The sequence below is a fragment of the Podarcis erhardii genome (genome assembly GCF_964252035.2).
Source record: "Podarcis erhardii genome assembly, chromosome: 1".
NCBI classification, from domain to species: domain Eukaryota; kingdom Metazoa; phylum Chordata; class Lepidosauria; order Squamata; family Lacertidae; genus Podarcis; species Podarcis erhardii.
The window spans coordinates 72,276,962-72,292,677 of record NC_138497.1 but is presented as its reverse complement, the minus strand read 5'-3'; the positions used below and the strand labels follow the sequence as shown (position 1 = coordinate 72,292,677).

General features: G+C 40.1%; 1 long non-coding RNA gene across 1 annotated transcript in view; it reads left to right on the top strand.

Moving 5' to 3' along the window:
* Positions 1-75: 75 nt before the first annotated feature.
* Positions 76-15,716, top strand: part of LOC309330991 — a 71,672-nt gene continuing 56,031 nt past the window's right edge. The window contains exon 1 of the long non-coding RNA XR_014151678.1: positions 76-194. This is a non-coding gene — a long non-coding RNA (uncharacterized lncRNA). The remainder of the gene's footprint in view (positions 195-15,716) is intronic.

The window sequence follows — 15,716 nt, the reverse complement described above, 5'->3', positions numbered from 1 at the left end:
CCTCTGTTCTTAGCTGAGCTCCAATGAAATACTTTTTCTATTAAAACTGGACCAACTTTATGTGGTTTTGATAGATCCATGTTTAAACACACAACCATTGCTGTCACATCTAGTTTGATGCCAAGCGCTTTAAATAGCTCTTTCCTCCATTTTTTATTTCATATTCATGTTTGATTGGACCTGCTGCAGAGAAAGTGAGTTGCTTATTTAGTTGCACTGAACAGTGTTCTTGTTTTAATTGCTTAGTTCTGCAACAACAGAATTGAAAGAAGCTGAATGAGAACATTGCCTTTATTCTTGAAGTTTATATTTAACTGGTGAATCTGTGGGTTGCATAGATACAAGCACAGACTAATTGTTCTGTACACCAGTCTTTTATCCTCTCTCCCCAGCCCACCCCGTGCCATTTTAAGTGCTTATATTATCATATCTAAAATGACATCTTGGTCCTATTAGGGTGTGAACATCCCAAACTGATTCATCCCAAAATTCAGAACTGATTTATATATAATTATTTTCTACCCTTCATAAAGACTGGGCTCTGTCTCTCTCTCTTTGTGTGTGTGTGTGTGTGTGTGTGTGTGTGTGTGTATCTGTGTATGAGAGAGAGAATATATTTTATGTAAACTGCTTATGGATTTTAGTGTTTAAGCTCCCAGGAAATTTGGGAACAAAGAATAAATGAGCAGAAATAATATGGAGAAGTCACAAGTGTCCCTGTCCCATAATTAAAACTGTTGTTCACATAGGAATTAAAGGTGATCTTGAATGTATAGAGTGGTATTCAGCTAAGTTTTACTCAGAGTAGACTCACTGAAATTAATGGACATAGCTGATCCATGTTGTCAGGGGTTCAGGAGCAGAGACACAGGAGAAGGAGCAAATGGAGAGTGAGGAGGAGGAATACGAGGGGGGTGTAGGCAGTGACAGTGGTCAGAGAGAGTCCACGAGTCTCTCCAGCGAATCGGAAGATTCACAGAGAGGAGCGCCGATGGCCAGGGCAAGGGGGGTGCCAAGGGGGAAACCCCAGAAGGAAGGGGCCAGCGGGGACTCCCTGAGCAGCAGTTGGAAATCAGGACCAGCGTCCCCACCAGAGCGTAGTGGGGGGGAGGAGTCCCAGGCATCAGGACCAGTCTTCCCACCACCAGAGGGAGGAGATGAGTCAGGATTGGCCACGCCTCCATCGGAGAGCGGGGAAACGGTCAAGAGGAAAGTCACCGGCTGGGCGCGCGCGCCAAGTTCAAATGTACAGGCGAGCGGCACAGCAGGTAGCCCGGATAGGGAGCCAGGTCCCAAAGCCCGCCGGAAGGAAGGGCAAGAATCAGGGGGGTCAGCGTCAGAAGAGTCCAGGAGGGAGGAAACCCCAGGGGGCAGAAGGACCCAGAGGAGGAAGGAACAGCGCAGGAGGTGGAGCCGGGCTAGGATCTTAAACTGGTGCGGAAGGGGGAGTGACTCAGAGGGGACTTCGCCTGTCTAGAGTCTAGACGTAGGGTTGCACGCTCTGGCTTTAAAATGGAAATTATACTTCAATAAAGACTTTTGTACATAATATCAGCCTGGCGTTGGTCCTCTGTGAGCTGGGACCTAGAGGGAGCCCTGACACATGTTCATTTATTTCAATGGGTCTGCCCTAAGTAAAACTTGGTTGAATACCACTCATAGATAGTGTCACTGAGGATGAACTACTGAGCATACAAACAAGTAGAATGGAACTTGTTAAACATTATCTTTCAAAACAAGACATTCATAAGATCTTCTTTCAGATGAAGTCATGAAAACCCAAGGAGATGGTCATTGATTCAAGAGACTAGCAAGTCCCCTTACAAAGCATTCAAACCGTTCTGTTGAAATCAGTAGTTTCCAGTTTGAGCACATACTTAAATTTCTAAATAATCACCATTTGAGTTCAGTTTCACTTCATTCCTCTGAAGCTGATGACAGTTTCATATGTTTAAACTGGCAATTAAAGGATTCTGAATTATTAATGAGAGGCTTAACAGTGGGATCTACTTTATATGTGATACCATACATTGGTCACATACAAACAAATTCAAACCCGCACAACTGCATTATCAGATTGTTAAAAAGATTGATGTGTGTGTAACTGACCCAGCTGAAAACCTGACTGAGCCACCTCCTTTTTATACATTGCTGGCTGTACTAATTTCTTTTCCTTAAATCCTAAAACAGGTTAAGGTTGATGGGTCCAAAAAAGGATATTTAAATATATAGCCAGATAATGTTAGAAGTCCCACTGAAATCAGTGGGTCTTAAATGCTTAACTTGTGATTAGGCCCTATTGATTTCAATGAAAACTAAACATGCTGCTTCGCTTCTACTTTATGTATCTGTCAAAATAATAAAGCTGGAGTTTGCATTTTGTAATCTGGGCTCCATGACCAACTTTGAATGCCTATGAAATAGTGCAAATGTTTTCCTCCTAGACATCACTGAAGACAAAACACTGCACTGTCTGCAAGGAATAACTCAAGCAGAGAAAACTGACATCTCTAACTTAGAAAGCACTTTTACAGCATGCCTTACAAAAGGCCCTTGGGCCCTGGTTAAACAACAGCTGCTCAGACCCTATATATTCAGCTCAGCACAACCACAACCCATTTCATTAGCTGACCATTACTCAACCATTAAACCATAACATATAGCTTTCCTCTTAAACTTGAAATGTTTTGTATGTGAGGTGGGCAAGATACTCTCAGGTTAAGATGTAAAGATTTAGGAGAGAAATGAGGTACTGCCTACGCACTCGTGTTCACAAAATGCCATTTCTTTTCATGGCACCACCTCATGGCATACAAGGTCACTGGCAGTCTGGCAATAGCAGCGGTTCTGTTGTTCCTCCTTGCTCTCACCACAATCCCAGGGTGAAAATTGATTCCAAAGGGAGAGCAAAAGGAAGAACAGCACCAGGCACTGCTTGGCCTGTCCACTTGGGTTCAATTCCCACTATGAGAAAAATTTGGACAGGCAAGTATGAAGAGGAAAACACCAGGAGCTCACATTAGCCACTGCATCAGACGCAGAGGAAGAGGGAAGACAGGCCAACTTTCAGGGGTGCTGTTTGTCTTTCATACTAACACTACCCATCCCCAAACCAACAGCTGCAAGCCTGATGTCAGAGGTCAATGGTGTTTCAACTGCTGGTGTGTGAACAATGTCAGATGCCCAGTGACGCCAACTGCTGATGTTGTGTTGCCTGATGTTGCGTTGCTTTGGGTAGCCCAGCGAGTTCATTGTCAGCTTCCTGCTATCACTCTCCATTCAGACAATGCTCAGCTTGGGAAGCAGAAGCAGAAATCTGTCCTGGCCGGGTCATGTTCCACACACTGAAATAGCTCCATGTGTTAAGATCTGAAATGGCACAAATCCCTTTTCTTCAAACAAAAGTACATGTCTGTTCAGTGAGGATGACATTAGTGTTATGAAGTACACAAAACAAACTAAATACAAGTGCTCTTAAGATGTACTTTATTTTTATTTTAAAAAATTAAGCTCAAATATACTCAAGGGTGTGCCTTGCTGAATCTTGGCCCCTTCCCTCTGCTGAAACTGTAGAAACGTACAAAAAATCCCAAGATTGGTATGACCCTTACAGGTCTGTTCAGTTACTGAGCAGAAGAAATGTCATAACATTCTCCAGTTCACAATTAAACAAATTCCTTTATTTCTCATTCCAACACCCCTTGTATTTTGAATTTGCCTCTATGCCTTTGTGGTCCTAATTCTTCTGCTCAGTGTCTTGGTTTAACCAAATCTCTGCCATTCCAAGTCTATCTCACTTTTCCTTCAACACATGTGTTTCTAATTTAACAATCTTGTTATATATTGTCATGAAACAACCCAGCTTCCCCCTCCTGGGTGCTTTGTGGGAATCCTAAGTAGCAGCCGTAGACAGGAACTCTCTTTTCTTTGGGGGGTTTTGTTTTAAAGAACAGTCAAGGCAAACAGATTTAAGTAAACAAATAATCCTAGAGAACCCACAAGAGGTCCCAAGGCCGAGGCTACTGTTTTATGTCTCTCAAGAGAGTTGGGCCTGTTGCCAGCATAAATCTATTCCATATTAAGAAACTTAAACCCCCTCAAATGTATTAGGCATAATACCAATATTCAGCCATTTGGTACTGGAATTTAACTTAATTCTGTTACAGTCGTCCTTATATACTTTCCCAATGAGGAATCAAAATCAAAACCAGAGACTTTTGCTTGACAAACAGTAATGGCTGACTGTTGTTTGCCTGACTACAATATAGTCCTTAATTAAGGCTGACAGAAGAGCAACTCAGAGAATCATTTGGGGTATTCACACATTGCATTCAATGAGCGAACAATCTCTGTACTTGTGTACACAAACAGCTGAACTATATGCTTGTGCAGTTGCTCATGTCTGTGTAACTGTATGCACAATAGTTGAGCTTCACAAATCAACGTGTATAATCATTCACACAACAGCTTGTTCATGGGTAGAAACAGCTTGTACCTGTGTTCAGTGAAACTTCTGAATAAGCCTATAGTGACTTTAATTCAGACACAGTCAAAGTACTGAGTGGGAGCCAGATACTTTTCTGCTACCTGTGATAGTGAAAAAGTCAAACAAGGGGCCCTTTTCTTTTCCAGCACATGTGAAACTTGAGATTTTAAGTCACTTCAGAAAGGCATCCTGGAGACAGGCGAATTTTAGGGAGTTCAACTGATTCAGTCTCTCAAGGCAAATCTAAAACAATGTAGTATAAACACCGACAACTGGGAAACACTGGCCTGTGAGCGCTTCAATTGGAAAATAGCCTTTACCAAAGGTGTCATGGGCTTTGAAGACGCTCAAACTCAGGACAAAAGGGAGAAACATGCTAAGAAGAAGGCATGCTTGGCAAACCCTCACCGTGATCAACTCCCACCTGGAAACCTATGTCCCCACCGTGAAAGGACATGTGGATTCAGAATTGGCCTCTACAGTCACTTACAGACTCACTGCTAAAACCATGGGTATGGAAGACAATGTTACGTATCTGAAGAAGTGTGCATGCACACGAAAGCTCATACCAAGAACTGACTTAGTTGGTCTTTAAGGTGCTACTGGAAGGAATTTGTTTTGTTTTGAATGTTACGAGTGATCACCAAAGAAGAAGACTAGGCATGTAGCCTTGGGTGTGCCACAGGGGGCGCTGCAACAATGGTGCAGGTGAGAATTTTGGCATCATGCAGGGTGCAACTGAAATTTAAGACCCCAAGTTCCACCACTGCTGGAGATATGGAATACCACTAAACAACCAGGGATAAACATCACATTTCCCTCCTCACTTCCTCCACCCAAAACACTGCTTTAAAATAAGCTAAATATTGTTTAATTCCCTAAAAGATCAAGTAAATGCAAAGACAAAGAAGACATTTGAGAGAGGAGGTAAGACAGAAGAAGCAGAGACAAGGATCCTAAAGGATTACATTACTGTAATCTGTCTTTCTATGGTACAATGTATATCTCTTAGAATTACTGGGAAATATTCTTGGAGTAGGAATATTGGAGGGCTTAGTTCTGAAAACACTGAAGAAAACAATAGCCTGTTATGTTGTCAATGCTTTTCAAGAATTTTCAGAAAATTCTCCTTATAATTGTTAAGAAATTGGATAACCTCTCCACACTCTTTATATGCGTGAGAGTACTGTTGTTTTAAGAAAATCCATCTTCAAAGTTGTACAGAACTTTGGTTTTTTGGAATCAAAAGCTGCAATGTTTTTTAGAACATTGGAACTTAAAAGTTGTAATGTCAAGCTGCAATGAAATTTGCATAAAGCATATCTAGAAGTCTAAAATATATTCAGCCAAGGGTCAGATATTTCCCAAAACCCTTGGAGGTCGTTTACTGCCATAGTAATAGAAGTTCAGGTAAAACGTATGCAACAGATCAAGAAAGGTACCAACAAGTCCAACAGATTCTGGTATGGTTAATTAGCACAATCCAAGACCAGAACCTTTCATTTTTAAAAAAGTAAGTTCTGCAGAAATGGAGAACAAAATGGAGCACAAAACCAGATCAAAACAAATATAAGTTGACATGCAAAAGCATAATTTTGGGAACACATTTCTAAAAACATTAAGGTTAATAGCAAGGCTTGTGTAAATACATTAGAAGCAAGAAACCACCAAGGGGGAGATTGGGGCATCAGACGACATAGTGAAAGACGTGCTAAAGGAAGACAGGGAGATTGGCAGAAGCTATGAATATGCTTTCTGCTTATCTTTGCTCTCTCGTTCTAATGCAACATTGTGCAGATCTATCCAGATATATTTAAAGAACGCAGAACAAAGGAGGTAAACATCAGCACAGATATCTTCCCTGCAGCAAAGCTCTGCAATCTGTTGTGTGCAGATGGATTTTTCACTATTGCCACTGATGAGTGACTTGTGGAGATTCCAGAGTAGCATGAAAAAAAACTAGAATATGTTTGGGGCATGCTGTGGTGCAGAAATGTCCAATATATTAGATGTGATAAATTATTATTATTATTATTATTATTATTATTATTATTACTATTATTATTATTTACTACTGCAATTACCACCTAATAATTTGGCTCCTAAGCACCTTGCTTCACTTATATATATATAAATATATTGCTCTCTTTATTCCATTAATTAGTAGCTCTCTTGGCAATTTAATATGGCAGCATTGCTGTTGCCATTTCAGTACACACAGAAATGGAATTACTCTTCTGCTAATGCTAAGCTCATATTTAATATCTTCACTGGGTCAAAATCATGTGTTTAGCACCTTGTCATTTCAGACCCTTGATATGCGTCATTATAGGCAACTGCCAGTCATTTCACCTGCTAATGGTCTGATATAAAAGTAGAGATCAAAATTAATGACAGCATAAGAAAGCTCTAGGTTAATTTCTCTGAGCGACAATACTTGATATTTCCTCACATTCAGTATGCTATTAAAAGTTTATTTTTTTATAGAAATCAATTCAATATAAATGAGAGAAAAGGACATTCAGGTCAATATTATTTAAGAATTCATTGGTATGCATTGATTTTTATGACTGCGACTGCTAATTGAACAGAAAACGCTGAACAAAAAACATATTTTGAAGCCCATAAGGTGTTTGCATGAAAAATGTCATTTCTTGCAATGTCTGAAAGTTTCTTCCAGGCAGAAACTATAGAAGCTCCAGTATAGCTGAACATCTGTCTTGTCATGTAGGCAGATATTAAGATTAAATTAACTAGAAATGAATAGAATGATACATGACAGGGTGCAGATGTCCCAGCCACAGTGTGATAATTTCATTGCAAAACTATGTAATGAATTCCATACATTACAGAAATACAAATGTACCACTTTAGGTAATTGTGATGAAAAGGTATAATATGCAGTGCATAAACAGACTGCAGACCCAAGGGCGTTTCTCCCCCCTGTACACTATTTCTCTTCAGTCATTTCAAAATGATTTTATTTAGTTTAATGTAAGCCTATTATTGAATCCTTTCTGGGTATTTTCTCCCCTTCTTTCAACATTTCAGAATCTGGATTTCATAGTGGCATTAGAAAACTTCTTGCATGCCTGCTTTTTCCAATAGATTGGTTTGCTCCCTTTCCCCTCTGTCTATATTGTACCTTAATGTGGCACAATGAAATTCACCGGGACTGGAAATACTTAAAAAGCTTTTGGGATTTGGGTAGTTTACAAATTGGTGTCTGTTGCCTATGCGCAACTTAGATTAGCAGCAATTGTTCACATACTGTCGCAGATTATTAGCTAATTTTCCTTTATTACTTGCAAATGGACGATTTGTGGACCGTCTAAGTTTAGGCGTGTTTTTTTAAACACAGGTTTGGAAGCATGCAACCGTTTGGTAATCCATAGTGGGCCTCGTTGTGCTTTGGCGTGTGAGAGGAAGTGAGCTAACTGGGCTCCAGGGTTGGCACTGCAGGACCTTGGATTGGTTGCCTGGTGGCAGCCAATCAGGCCTCACACCAGGGAGCGGACCAGAAAAACTCCTCTCCTCTGGTCTGCTCAGTGGGTATAATAACAGATGAACACATCAGGGCTCTCAAAGACTCCCTCCAGTTGGCCGAGAAACCCTCTGCAGTGAGTGTTCCTTCTCAAGTGGTGCTGGGGGAGGTGGTGCCCGGCCTGTAATGCTGCTGAACCATCAAGAGTAAGTGGACATGGCAGGTAGACGCCACAGATGGCAACTAAGCTTGGCTTACATTCAAAAGGTGCACTGCTGCCCACTACTGCTAAAATGGCTACCCAGGGCCCTACTAAGGAGGGCAGTCAGTGGCAACTCAGCTAGGTCATGCTGCTGAGAGGCCCTTTTGCGCCCCTGGGAACCAAACTGCCCAACAGCTGGTGCCATCCAGCATTTGACAGGAGAGAAAAACTCCATGTAGTGCACTGATACTGAACGAGCAAGAACATCACAAAGTCTGGATAGCTCTGCTGCCTCTCGTTTTATGTTGAATAAAATGTTCATTTCAAAAGTTGCATGATCTAATAAACAAGTCTAATAAACAAACAAATCTCACTATTCTGCTATCGGGATCTCATTCTCTAAATGCAATAATTTTGAAAACTGGGCATGCATACTTATTTTGTGATTCATTGGTTCCAAACAACAAGCAGAAGGTGGAAAGCAAACGTCCCAGGCAATGAGCAATAGCAATTTGAGTATGCAAGGAATTCAAAGTCACACTCTGTGTGCCCAGCATTGAAATCAACAGCACCTTGTTAAAGCATCGACCCTACTAAGCTAAGCTGATAGTTGTAGGGAGTAAGCAGAGATAGGTCATTTGTGAGACTAATAATCTGCCCTTATAAAAAGAAAGAAAGAAAGAAAGAAAGAAAGAAAGAAAGAAAGAAAGAAAGAAAGACAGACATAGAGTGGCAATTTCTTCACATGGTGATTTTTATATGACTTATTTTTTAAATGGATACAAATTTAAGATTGTTTCTTATGCCAGCTCCACAAAACTCAGTATGCTAGACAATAACATTATTTATTTTGATCTGGTGTATCTTTTCCAAGGTGTGCAATTATGTCTTCTGTGTTTTGGGCCAGAATGGTTTAACAGTCAGTCCCTCTTTCCATGGAACTCTGGGAATTGTAGTTCTGTGAGGGGAGTAGGGTTCTCCTAACAATTATTAGCACCCATAACAAACTACATTTCCCAGGATTCTTTGGTGGAAGCCATTACTGTTTAAAGGGGTGTGATACTGCTTTAAATGTATAGTGCCGATCAGACCCCAGTGTTGATCCAGGACATTGATAGGGCCTGGGGTTGGAAAGGTTCAGAGATGGTGACCATCACAAAATGGTGGATAATAATGAAGAAACAATTGTGATATAGTCTTCTTTTTCTAGTGGCTAAGAAAAAGAAAGACTTCAGAAATTTTCTCAGAAAAAGATATCTGCTGGGAAATGTTGGCTCATTTAGCACAGCGCTGGGTGCTCAGGGTATTACATCTTTTAAGTCAGTTTTTTTATTGCATACAAACTTCCTTGTTCATAGAGAAACACAAACATGCACTTTAAGTGGCATATGTTTTAAAATGTGGAGAGAGAACATTTCATTTCCTCCTGGTGAAAGGAGACTTTGGGTAATCAGGGTCCCCCCCCCCAACAGATGCCCAGTTTAACTCACTTAAATGAACTTATTTTCTGACTGGATCAGTTCTTGGAAAAGTTAATTGAGCATGGCTAGAATGAAAATGTTATCTTTATGAAGAGGTAAGTAGTATGAAGCTTCTTGGGTTTCAGGGAAGGTGCCTCATTGTTTACTTCTATTCTCCTAACAGAAGGGGTGCACAAATTCAGCCCAGTGGAAATAATTCTAGCTAATCGCACTCCATTACTTTCAGTGAAATTGAGTCTGCTCATTCTACCTAGGTGAGCTGACATAGCACGGAAACAGAAAAATAATCACAGTCATGCTGTCCAAAATAAGCAATTGGCATCAGGCAGGCTGAAAACTGTACATTTTTGTTCCAATTTACACACTGTGCACACCATTACTTTATAAACTCTCAGTGGCTCTGCATCATCCCAGGGAATCAATGCTGTTGGAAACATTGTTCATTAGTACCAGGCAAGTGCTCTGCCATCTTGTGCATATCACAGCTGCTTACTGATGTTCAGTCCTCGGTTTGGGGGTTGTGCTGCTTTCTTTGACTCTCTTTCTGTGGAATTCTTTGGGGGCTTCTGTGTGAATGTGAGCCAGGTACGAAACAGTGGTTCGGTAGGACATATGATGTACCCTACAAATTAAGAAATGGGGCACTTCTAAGAGCTCACTTAGCCCAGGAATTTGTTTTCCAGACCAGAACTATGCTAACTATCCTTTCATACAGAACTTTTCCTAGCTCCCTCCCCCAAGTTTCTTTGTTTCAACAATGTAATTTAAGGGAGGGGGAAGAGTCCATTTTGGTGTTGCTGCTGTTAAACAAGTGGAAGTCAGAATAAGGTCACCAGATTATTTTCAATGAATCCGGGGACAATTATCAACTTCAATGGATTTTGTATGGGGACTGATTTGTAAATCCAGGGACTGTCCCTGGGAAACGGGGATGTCTGGTAACCTTAAGTCATAATCCCTTGACATGAAGGATGTGGGAGGAATTTTCTTTTCTTTTCTTTGCATTTAAAGGGGTACCTCCCTAATTCTCACTTTCTGAAACAATATGCAAGCTGAAGCATACCCCTCCTTTGAAATTCATTATTCCCAGCCAAATAATGACTACAAAAATGCATATGCTGGAGCAGACTGTGGATAAAAATGCATATATTAATGAAAATAAGACACAAAATGCATTGTAGAAGGAAAAATGTATCTATCAGGCAAAATTGCATACAAATGTGCACATTCAGAGAAAAGGGGCATAGTTCAGTTTCAAGGTATCTGTTTGCATTCAGATGGTCCACAATTCAATCCCTGGCACCTCCAGGTAGGGCTGGGGGAAGAAGACCCTGGCCTGAAATGCTGGGGAGCCAATGGATGTAATTCTGAGCTAAATGAACCAATGGGCTGGCTTGGTATAAGGCAGCTGTTTCAGGTGGGCAGAGTATAAATAATAAAATTATTATTATTCAGTTATTTTCAAGAAATGGCCCAAATGACTTGCATATTGTCAATTTCCAATATGTTAGGTTGCATTACCGTGAAATCATTTGCTTCTGAAACTGTTCTATGATTTAATAACTTAGGGCACTTTCGGAGAGGAGCTTAATATCACAAATAGGTCATTCAGATATTGCAAGCAGGTTGTTGACAAGTTTTTTTTTTTTAAAAAAATAATAATTCCACTTTCCATGGAAATGGTAAATCTAGATTGAATAGGGAGAAAATATGGGCTGCCTATAATGATGGGGGGACACTGTGAAAAGTTGCATGCATAACAGCACAAGTCACACAATAATGTCTATTCTTAAGGTGTTTTATTTTTAAAGAAGTTTTAAAAGTTATCCATTGCAGAAGTAGAACAAAGAAAACCCACAAAATCCTGACTATTTGCATGTGGATAAAGACCAGAAAAAGATTCTTAACTTGCATTTTTAAGACTAAAAATTTTACTGAAAGAGCATGAGCTTTCATAGGTGATTATGTAATTCAACAGATACTGCCCTGGAAGTGAAAGCTGAATATTGGGGTGTGGGGTGGGGTCCTTTTCAGTCTTTAAAGGGACAGTTACCCAAGCTGCAAAGTCTACTTTGCAAACATTGAGTTACAATATCAGCAGTGCTCCTTCCAGCTATTATAATGCAAGAGGAAACCATAGTCCCTGGGTTAGGCTTTGATTGACACAGCCAATTTTTAAAATTAATTCCTATTCTGCCATCTCACGCTCCATATATCTACAGGCATTGATTTTCCCGTGGATAGCTACTCTGGGTTTCTGATGGAGTGTCCAGGGAGGTTAAAATGTTTATTCAAAGGATTCTATTTTGTCTTTGTGTTTTTGTTTTTTTTAATGTACGATTTGTATCCATCCATTATTTCTCTCAAACATAGCCCTGTCTGCACAATGCAGATTGCCAATGGCTATTGAAAGGCATGAGTTAATATACACAACATGAGTAGGTTGAAGCTTCAGAGATGTGGGTGGTGTCACCATACCCTCTAACTAAGTTGGTAGTGTTAATTCATGGAGAAAGTTGGCCCTTAGGTTGATCGCATGGTCTTGTGGCACATAAGAAGAGTCCTGGTGGATCGGGATCATCTAGTCCAGCATCCTGTCCATACAGTGGCTAACCTGATGTGTATAAAAAAATTCCTTCCAGTAGCACCTTAGAGACCAACTAAGTTTGTTATTGGTATGAGCTTTTGTGCACATGCACACTTCTTCAGATGTTTCGACTACGGCAGACCAACCAGGCTACCTACCTGCAACTGATGTGTATAGGAAGCTTGCAAGCCACATACTTCCTTCAACATTGAAAGCTGCATGTTCAATGTGATTCTGCTATGGTGTACTTCTTGTGGAAGTGGTCGCACTGAAATTTTCTTTATTTTCCCTCCTATAGGATATGTATTTTGATGGATGTGGGTCATTTCTTGAAAATAACTTATTCTATTCTATTCTATTCTATTCTATTCTATTCTATTCTATTCTATTCTATTCTATTCTATTCTAATTACCCTGCCCATCTGAATCAGTTACCTTATACCAAGCCATTAGTTCATTTAGCTCAGTATTATCTTCAGTGCAAGATTTACGTATAAGCTAAACAAGCTATAGCTTAGGGCCCCACTCTCTTGGGGGCCCCAAAAAATGCAAAGGAAAAAAACCCTGGATGTACATTTCCAAGATATAAGATAAAAAACAAATAAAATAAAACCTACATACAGCAACAGTGTTTTGTGTTCTGTAGGCTTCTATGATGTAAGTAATGGGCCTGGCCTGCTAGCCTGCTCCCTAAAATATCACTGGTTTGCTCATTTCAGTATATAGTGTACCTATATTCTGCATGTGCAAACGGCTTTAGATACCTATTAGGCCCATAAATTACCATATAGCATACATTCAACACAAAAAACAGCGACAATTTGTTGTTGACAAAGGACAGCTGGACATATAAGGGGTCCCATGACCTTCAGTAGCCTAGGGCCTCATCAAATCTAAAATTGGCCCTGATTATCTTCATTGGTTGGCAGTGGCTCCCCAGAATTTTAGGCCAGAGTGTCCCTCCCCCCGCCCTACCAGGAGGTGCCACAATCTCAGGCTGCATCAGAACGCCCCCACCAGTTCTACTCGTTTCATTTCTCTACATGTTCTAGGAGACCAGGGTGGAGGGGAGCTGGCTGCAGCAAGAGGGGGAGGCTCCCTGGTTTCAGCTTCTGCTTCTGCCTCAGAGTCTGAACTGTGCTCTGCCGTAGCCTCTTCCTGTTCACCAAACCCTGTCACCGCTTCTGCTTCTGACACCTCCTCCTCCACCTGGCCTGCTCCTTCTCCCTCTGACCATTTTCCTGGCTCTGAGCCTTCTTCCCCTGGGGGTTCCCTAGGGGGTTCCCCAGCTGGTGCCTCTCACCACTCCTCTGCATCCAGCCAGTCCATAACATCCATTTTATGTGCAGACTGTAACTTCCAAAAGACTTTGCTAATGCTGAAGGTCTGGCAGTTCAACCCACAGGCATGTTTTCCACAAATCAGGTGACTGAGTGTGATTTCCAGTTTCAAAGATTAGATTAAATAGATTTTCCCTGTGACAGGATTGATAACAGGTCAGTTTCAAAACACATGGCCTAGAGTTGCTCATGAGCTGCTACATCTCCAACATTTGTTGTTCTGTAAATTGCCCACATCAAAAGGTTTTTTGGGGAGAGAATTTTATGCTACGTCACCTAGGTGAGCAGATGATGAGTCTTGATTAAGGGCAGTTCTGCAATATTTTGTATAATAGTTTACCCTGAATATAATTAATGCTCAAGGAATGTAAGTCAGGTTTGGGACCATCTGAGACACATTAACATGGCCAAATTTCAGAAATTTAACAAATTATATTGAAAACTGGTCATTTTTTAGTAATGCATGCTCCCTAATACAAATATGCCAAGAAAGAGAATGAAGCTTTTGGCCCACTATTTGAGATAAAGTTAAAATCCCAGACTAAAAAAGAATGTTTGTAATTGGAGAGCTAATACATTATTAACAAGAGCTTGAGCTCTCCAGACTTCAAGTAGCTTGCATCACACAGGAAAGCTGGAGAGGAATTAAGGAAGCACACACAGACCTCCTATATTCTATAATAATGCTTTCACTGGAGGAGAAAGCAGGGCTCTTATGTGATCATTCCATTTGTGGGTACTGCAGCTATGCTTGGAATAGATTGTTCCATGTTCTTAATTAATTTACACAATTTGTTATTGGATCCAGGTGACTGATAATTTCTGTGCCACCATGTAAAATTATGCGGATGTTCATTTATTGTCCCGATCAAACACTGAGTTTTCATAATGTTATTGTTTCTTCATCAAGCCTTTAATAAACAGGGATGAGAAACTTTCTTTCTTTTTTAATGTTGGTAGTATAGAAATATCTGTAAATAAATAAATAGTTTGTATGACCATAGTAATATGAACGCATAGCTGGTGAACATATGCAACAGCAGTTTCTGTATTTTTGGACTGCCAATTTAGAACAAAATTGGGACAACTCTTTAAAAATCTTTAAGATGGCCTAAAAGGACTAATGAAAACATAATTAATATTGTACATTATTGTACTTCTTAATTTACTATTTGATCCAGAAACGTAGCACACACTTTCACCACTCCCCCCCCACCAAGGTATCTCCATATGGGCTAGAAACTTGATTGAACACTAATATTTACATCTGATCTCCATGAAATTGACTTGAATGCTGCTTTATGTATGTGTAGCAAAAATCAGCTACATACATGTTATCAACTGGATTATGTTTTCTAATTATCCATAGTCTGTAGCTCCCAAGTTAAAGTATGCTATGTAATAGAGGTGGGGCGTGAACTAACTTGTATATACACCCTATGCTGTGTGTAATAGTGTTGACTCTCATAATTCATTCAGTATGGCAAATTTTCTTCTCAATTACTGAATTATGTAGCAAATTTGAAATTGTGCTATGCATCTTCTTTGGCATAATGTCAGCTGCTGTGTATGGGTGTTTAAACTTTACTTTTGCCTCTTTGATTTATTTATGCAAGCAAGATTTGTCATGAATTTTAATCCAAGCAAAACGCTGTGACACCCACAATAGCCTGTAAATCTGCTTTGCTGTAGCAGCAGCAGCCCTATGAAAAGAAGTAATGTGGAATAGTTGTAAGCTCTGCCAAGCCAGTTTCTCATCTCAGGCATTGTTGCATAAAATGCATTTTATGTATTGGAAGGAAACATACATCTGGAGTCTTTAGTTATTTTTTAATACAGAACAGTAGGACCTTTGGGAATATTGTGATTTCTAAGTTTTCTGATAGGCATGCTCCCACAGCAGAAGTGCTTTCTTCACAGAGATATACACTGCTACAAGTCTTTATTCATTTATTTATCATGCTGCAATTCCCTAAAAAGAAAAGACTTATTCTATGCAAAAAATAAAAAAACAACCCCTCACATTGCTCCAATGGATAATCACAGATTCTGTTTAAATAATTGATACATAAAATTACTTTTGCCGACTAGCTCAGTTATAGTCATGTGACAGGGTATATCGTGTTTTAACCAGAG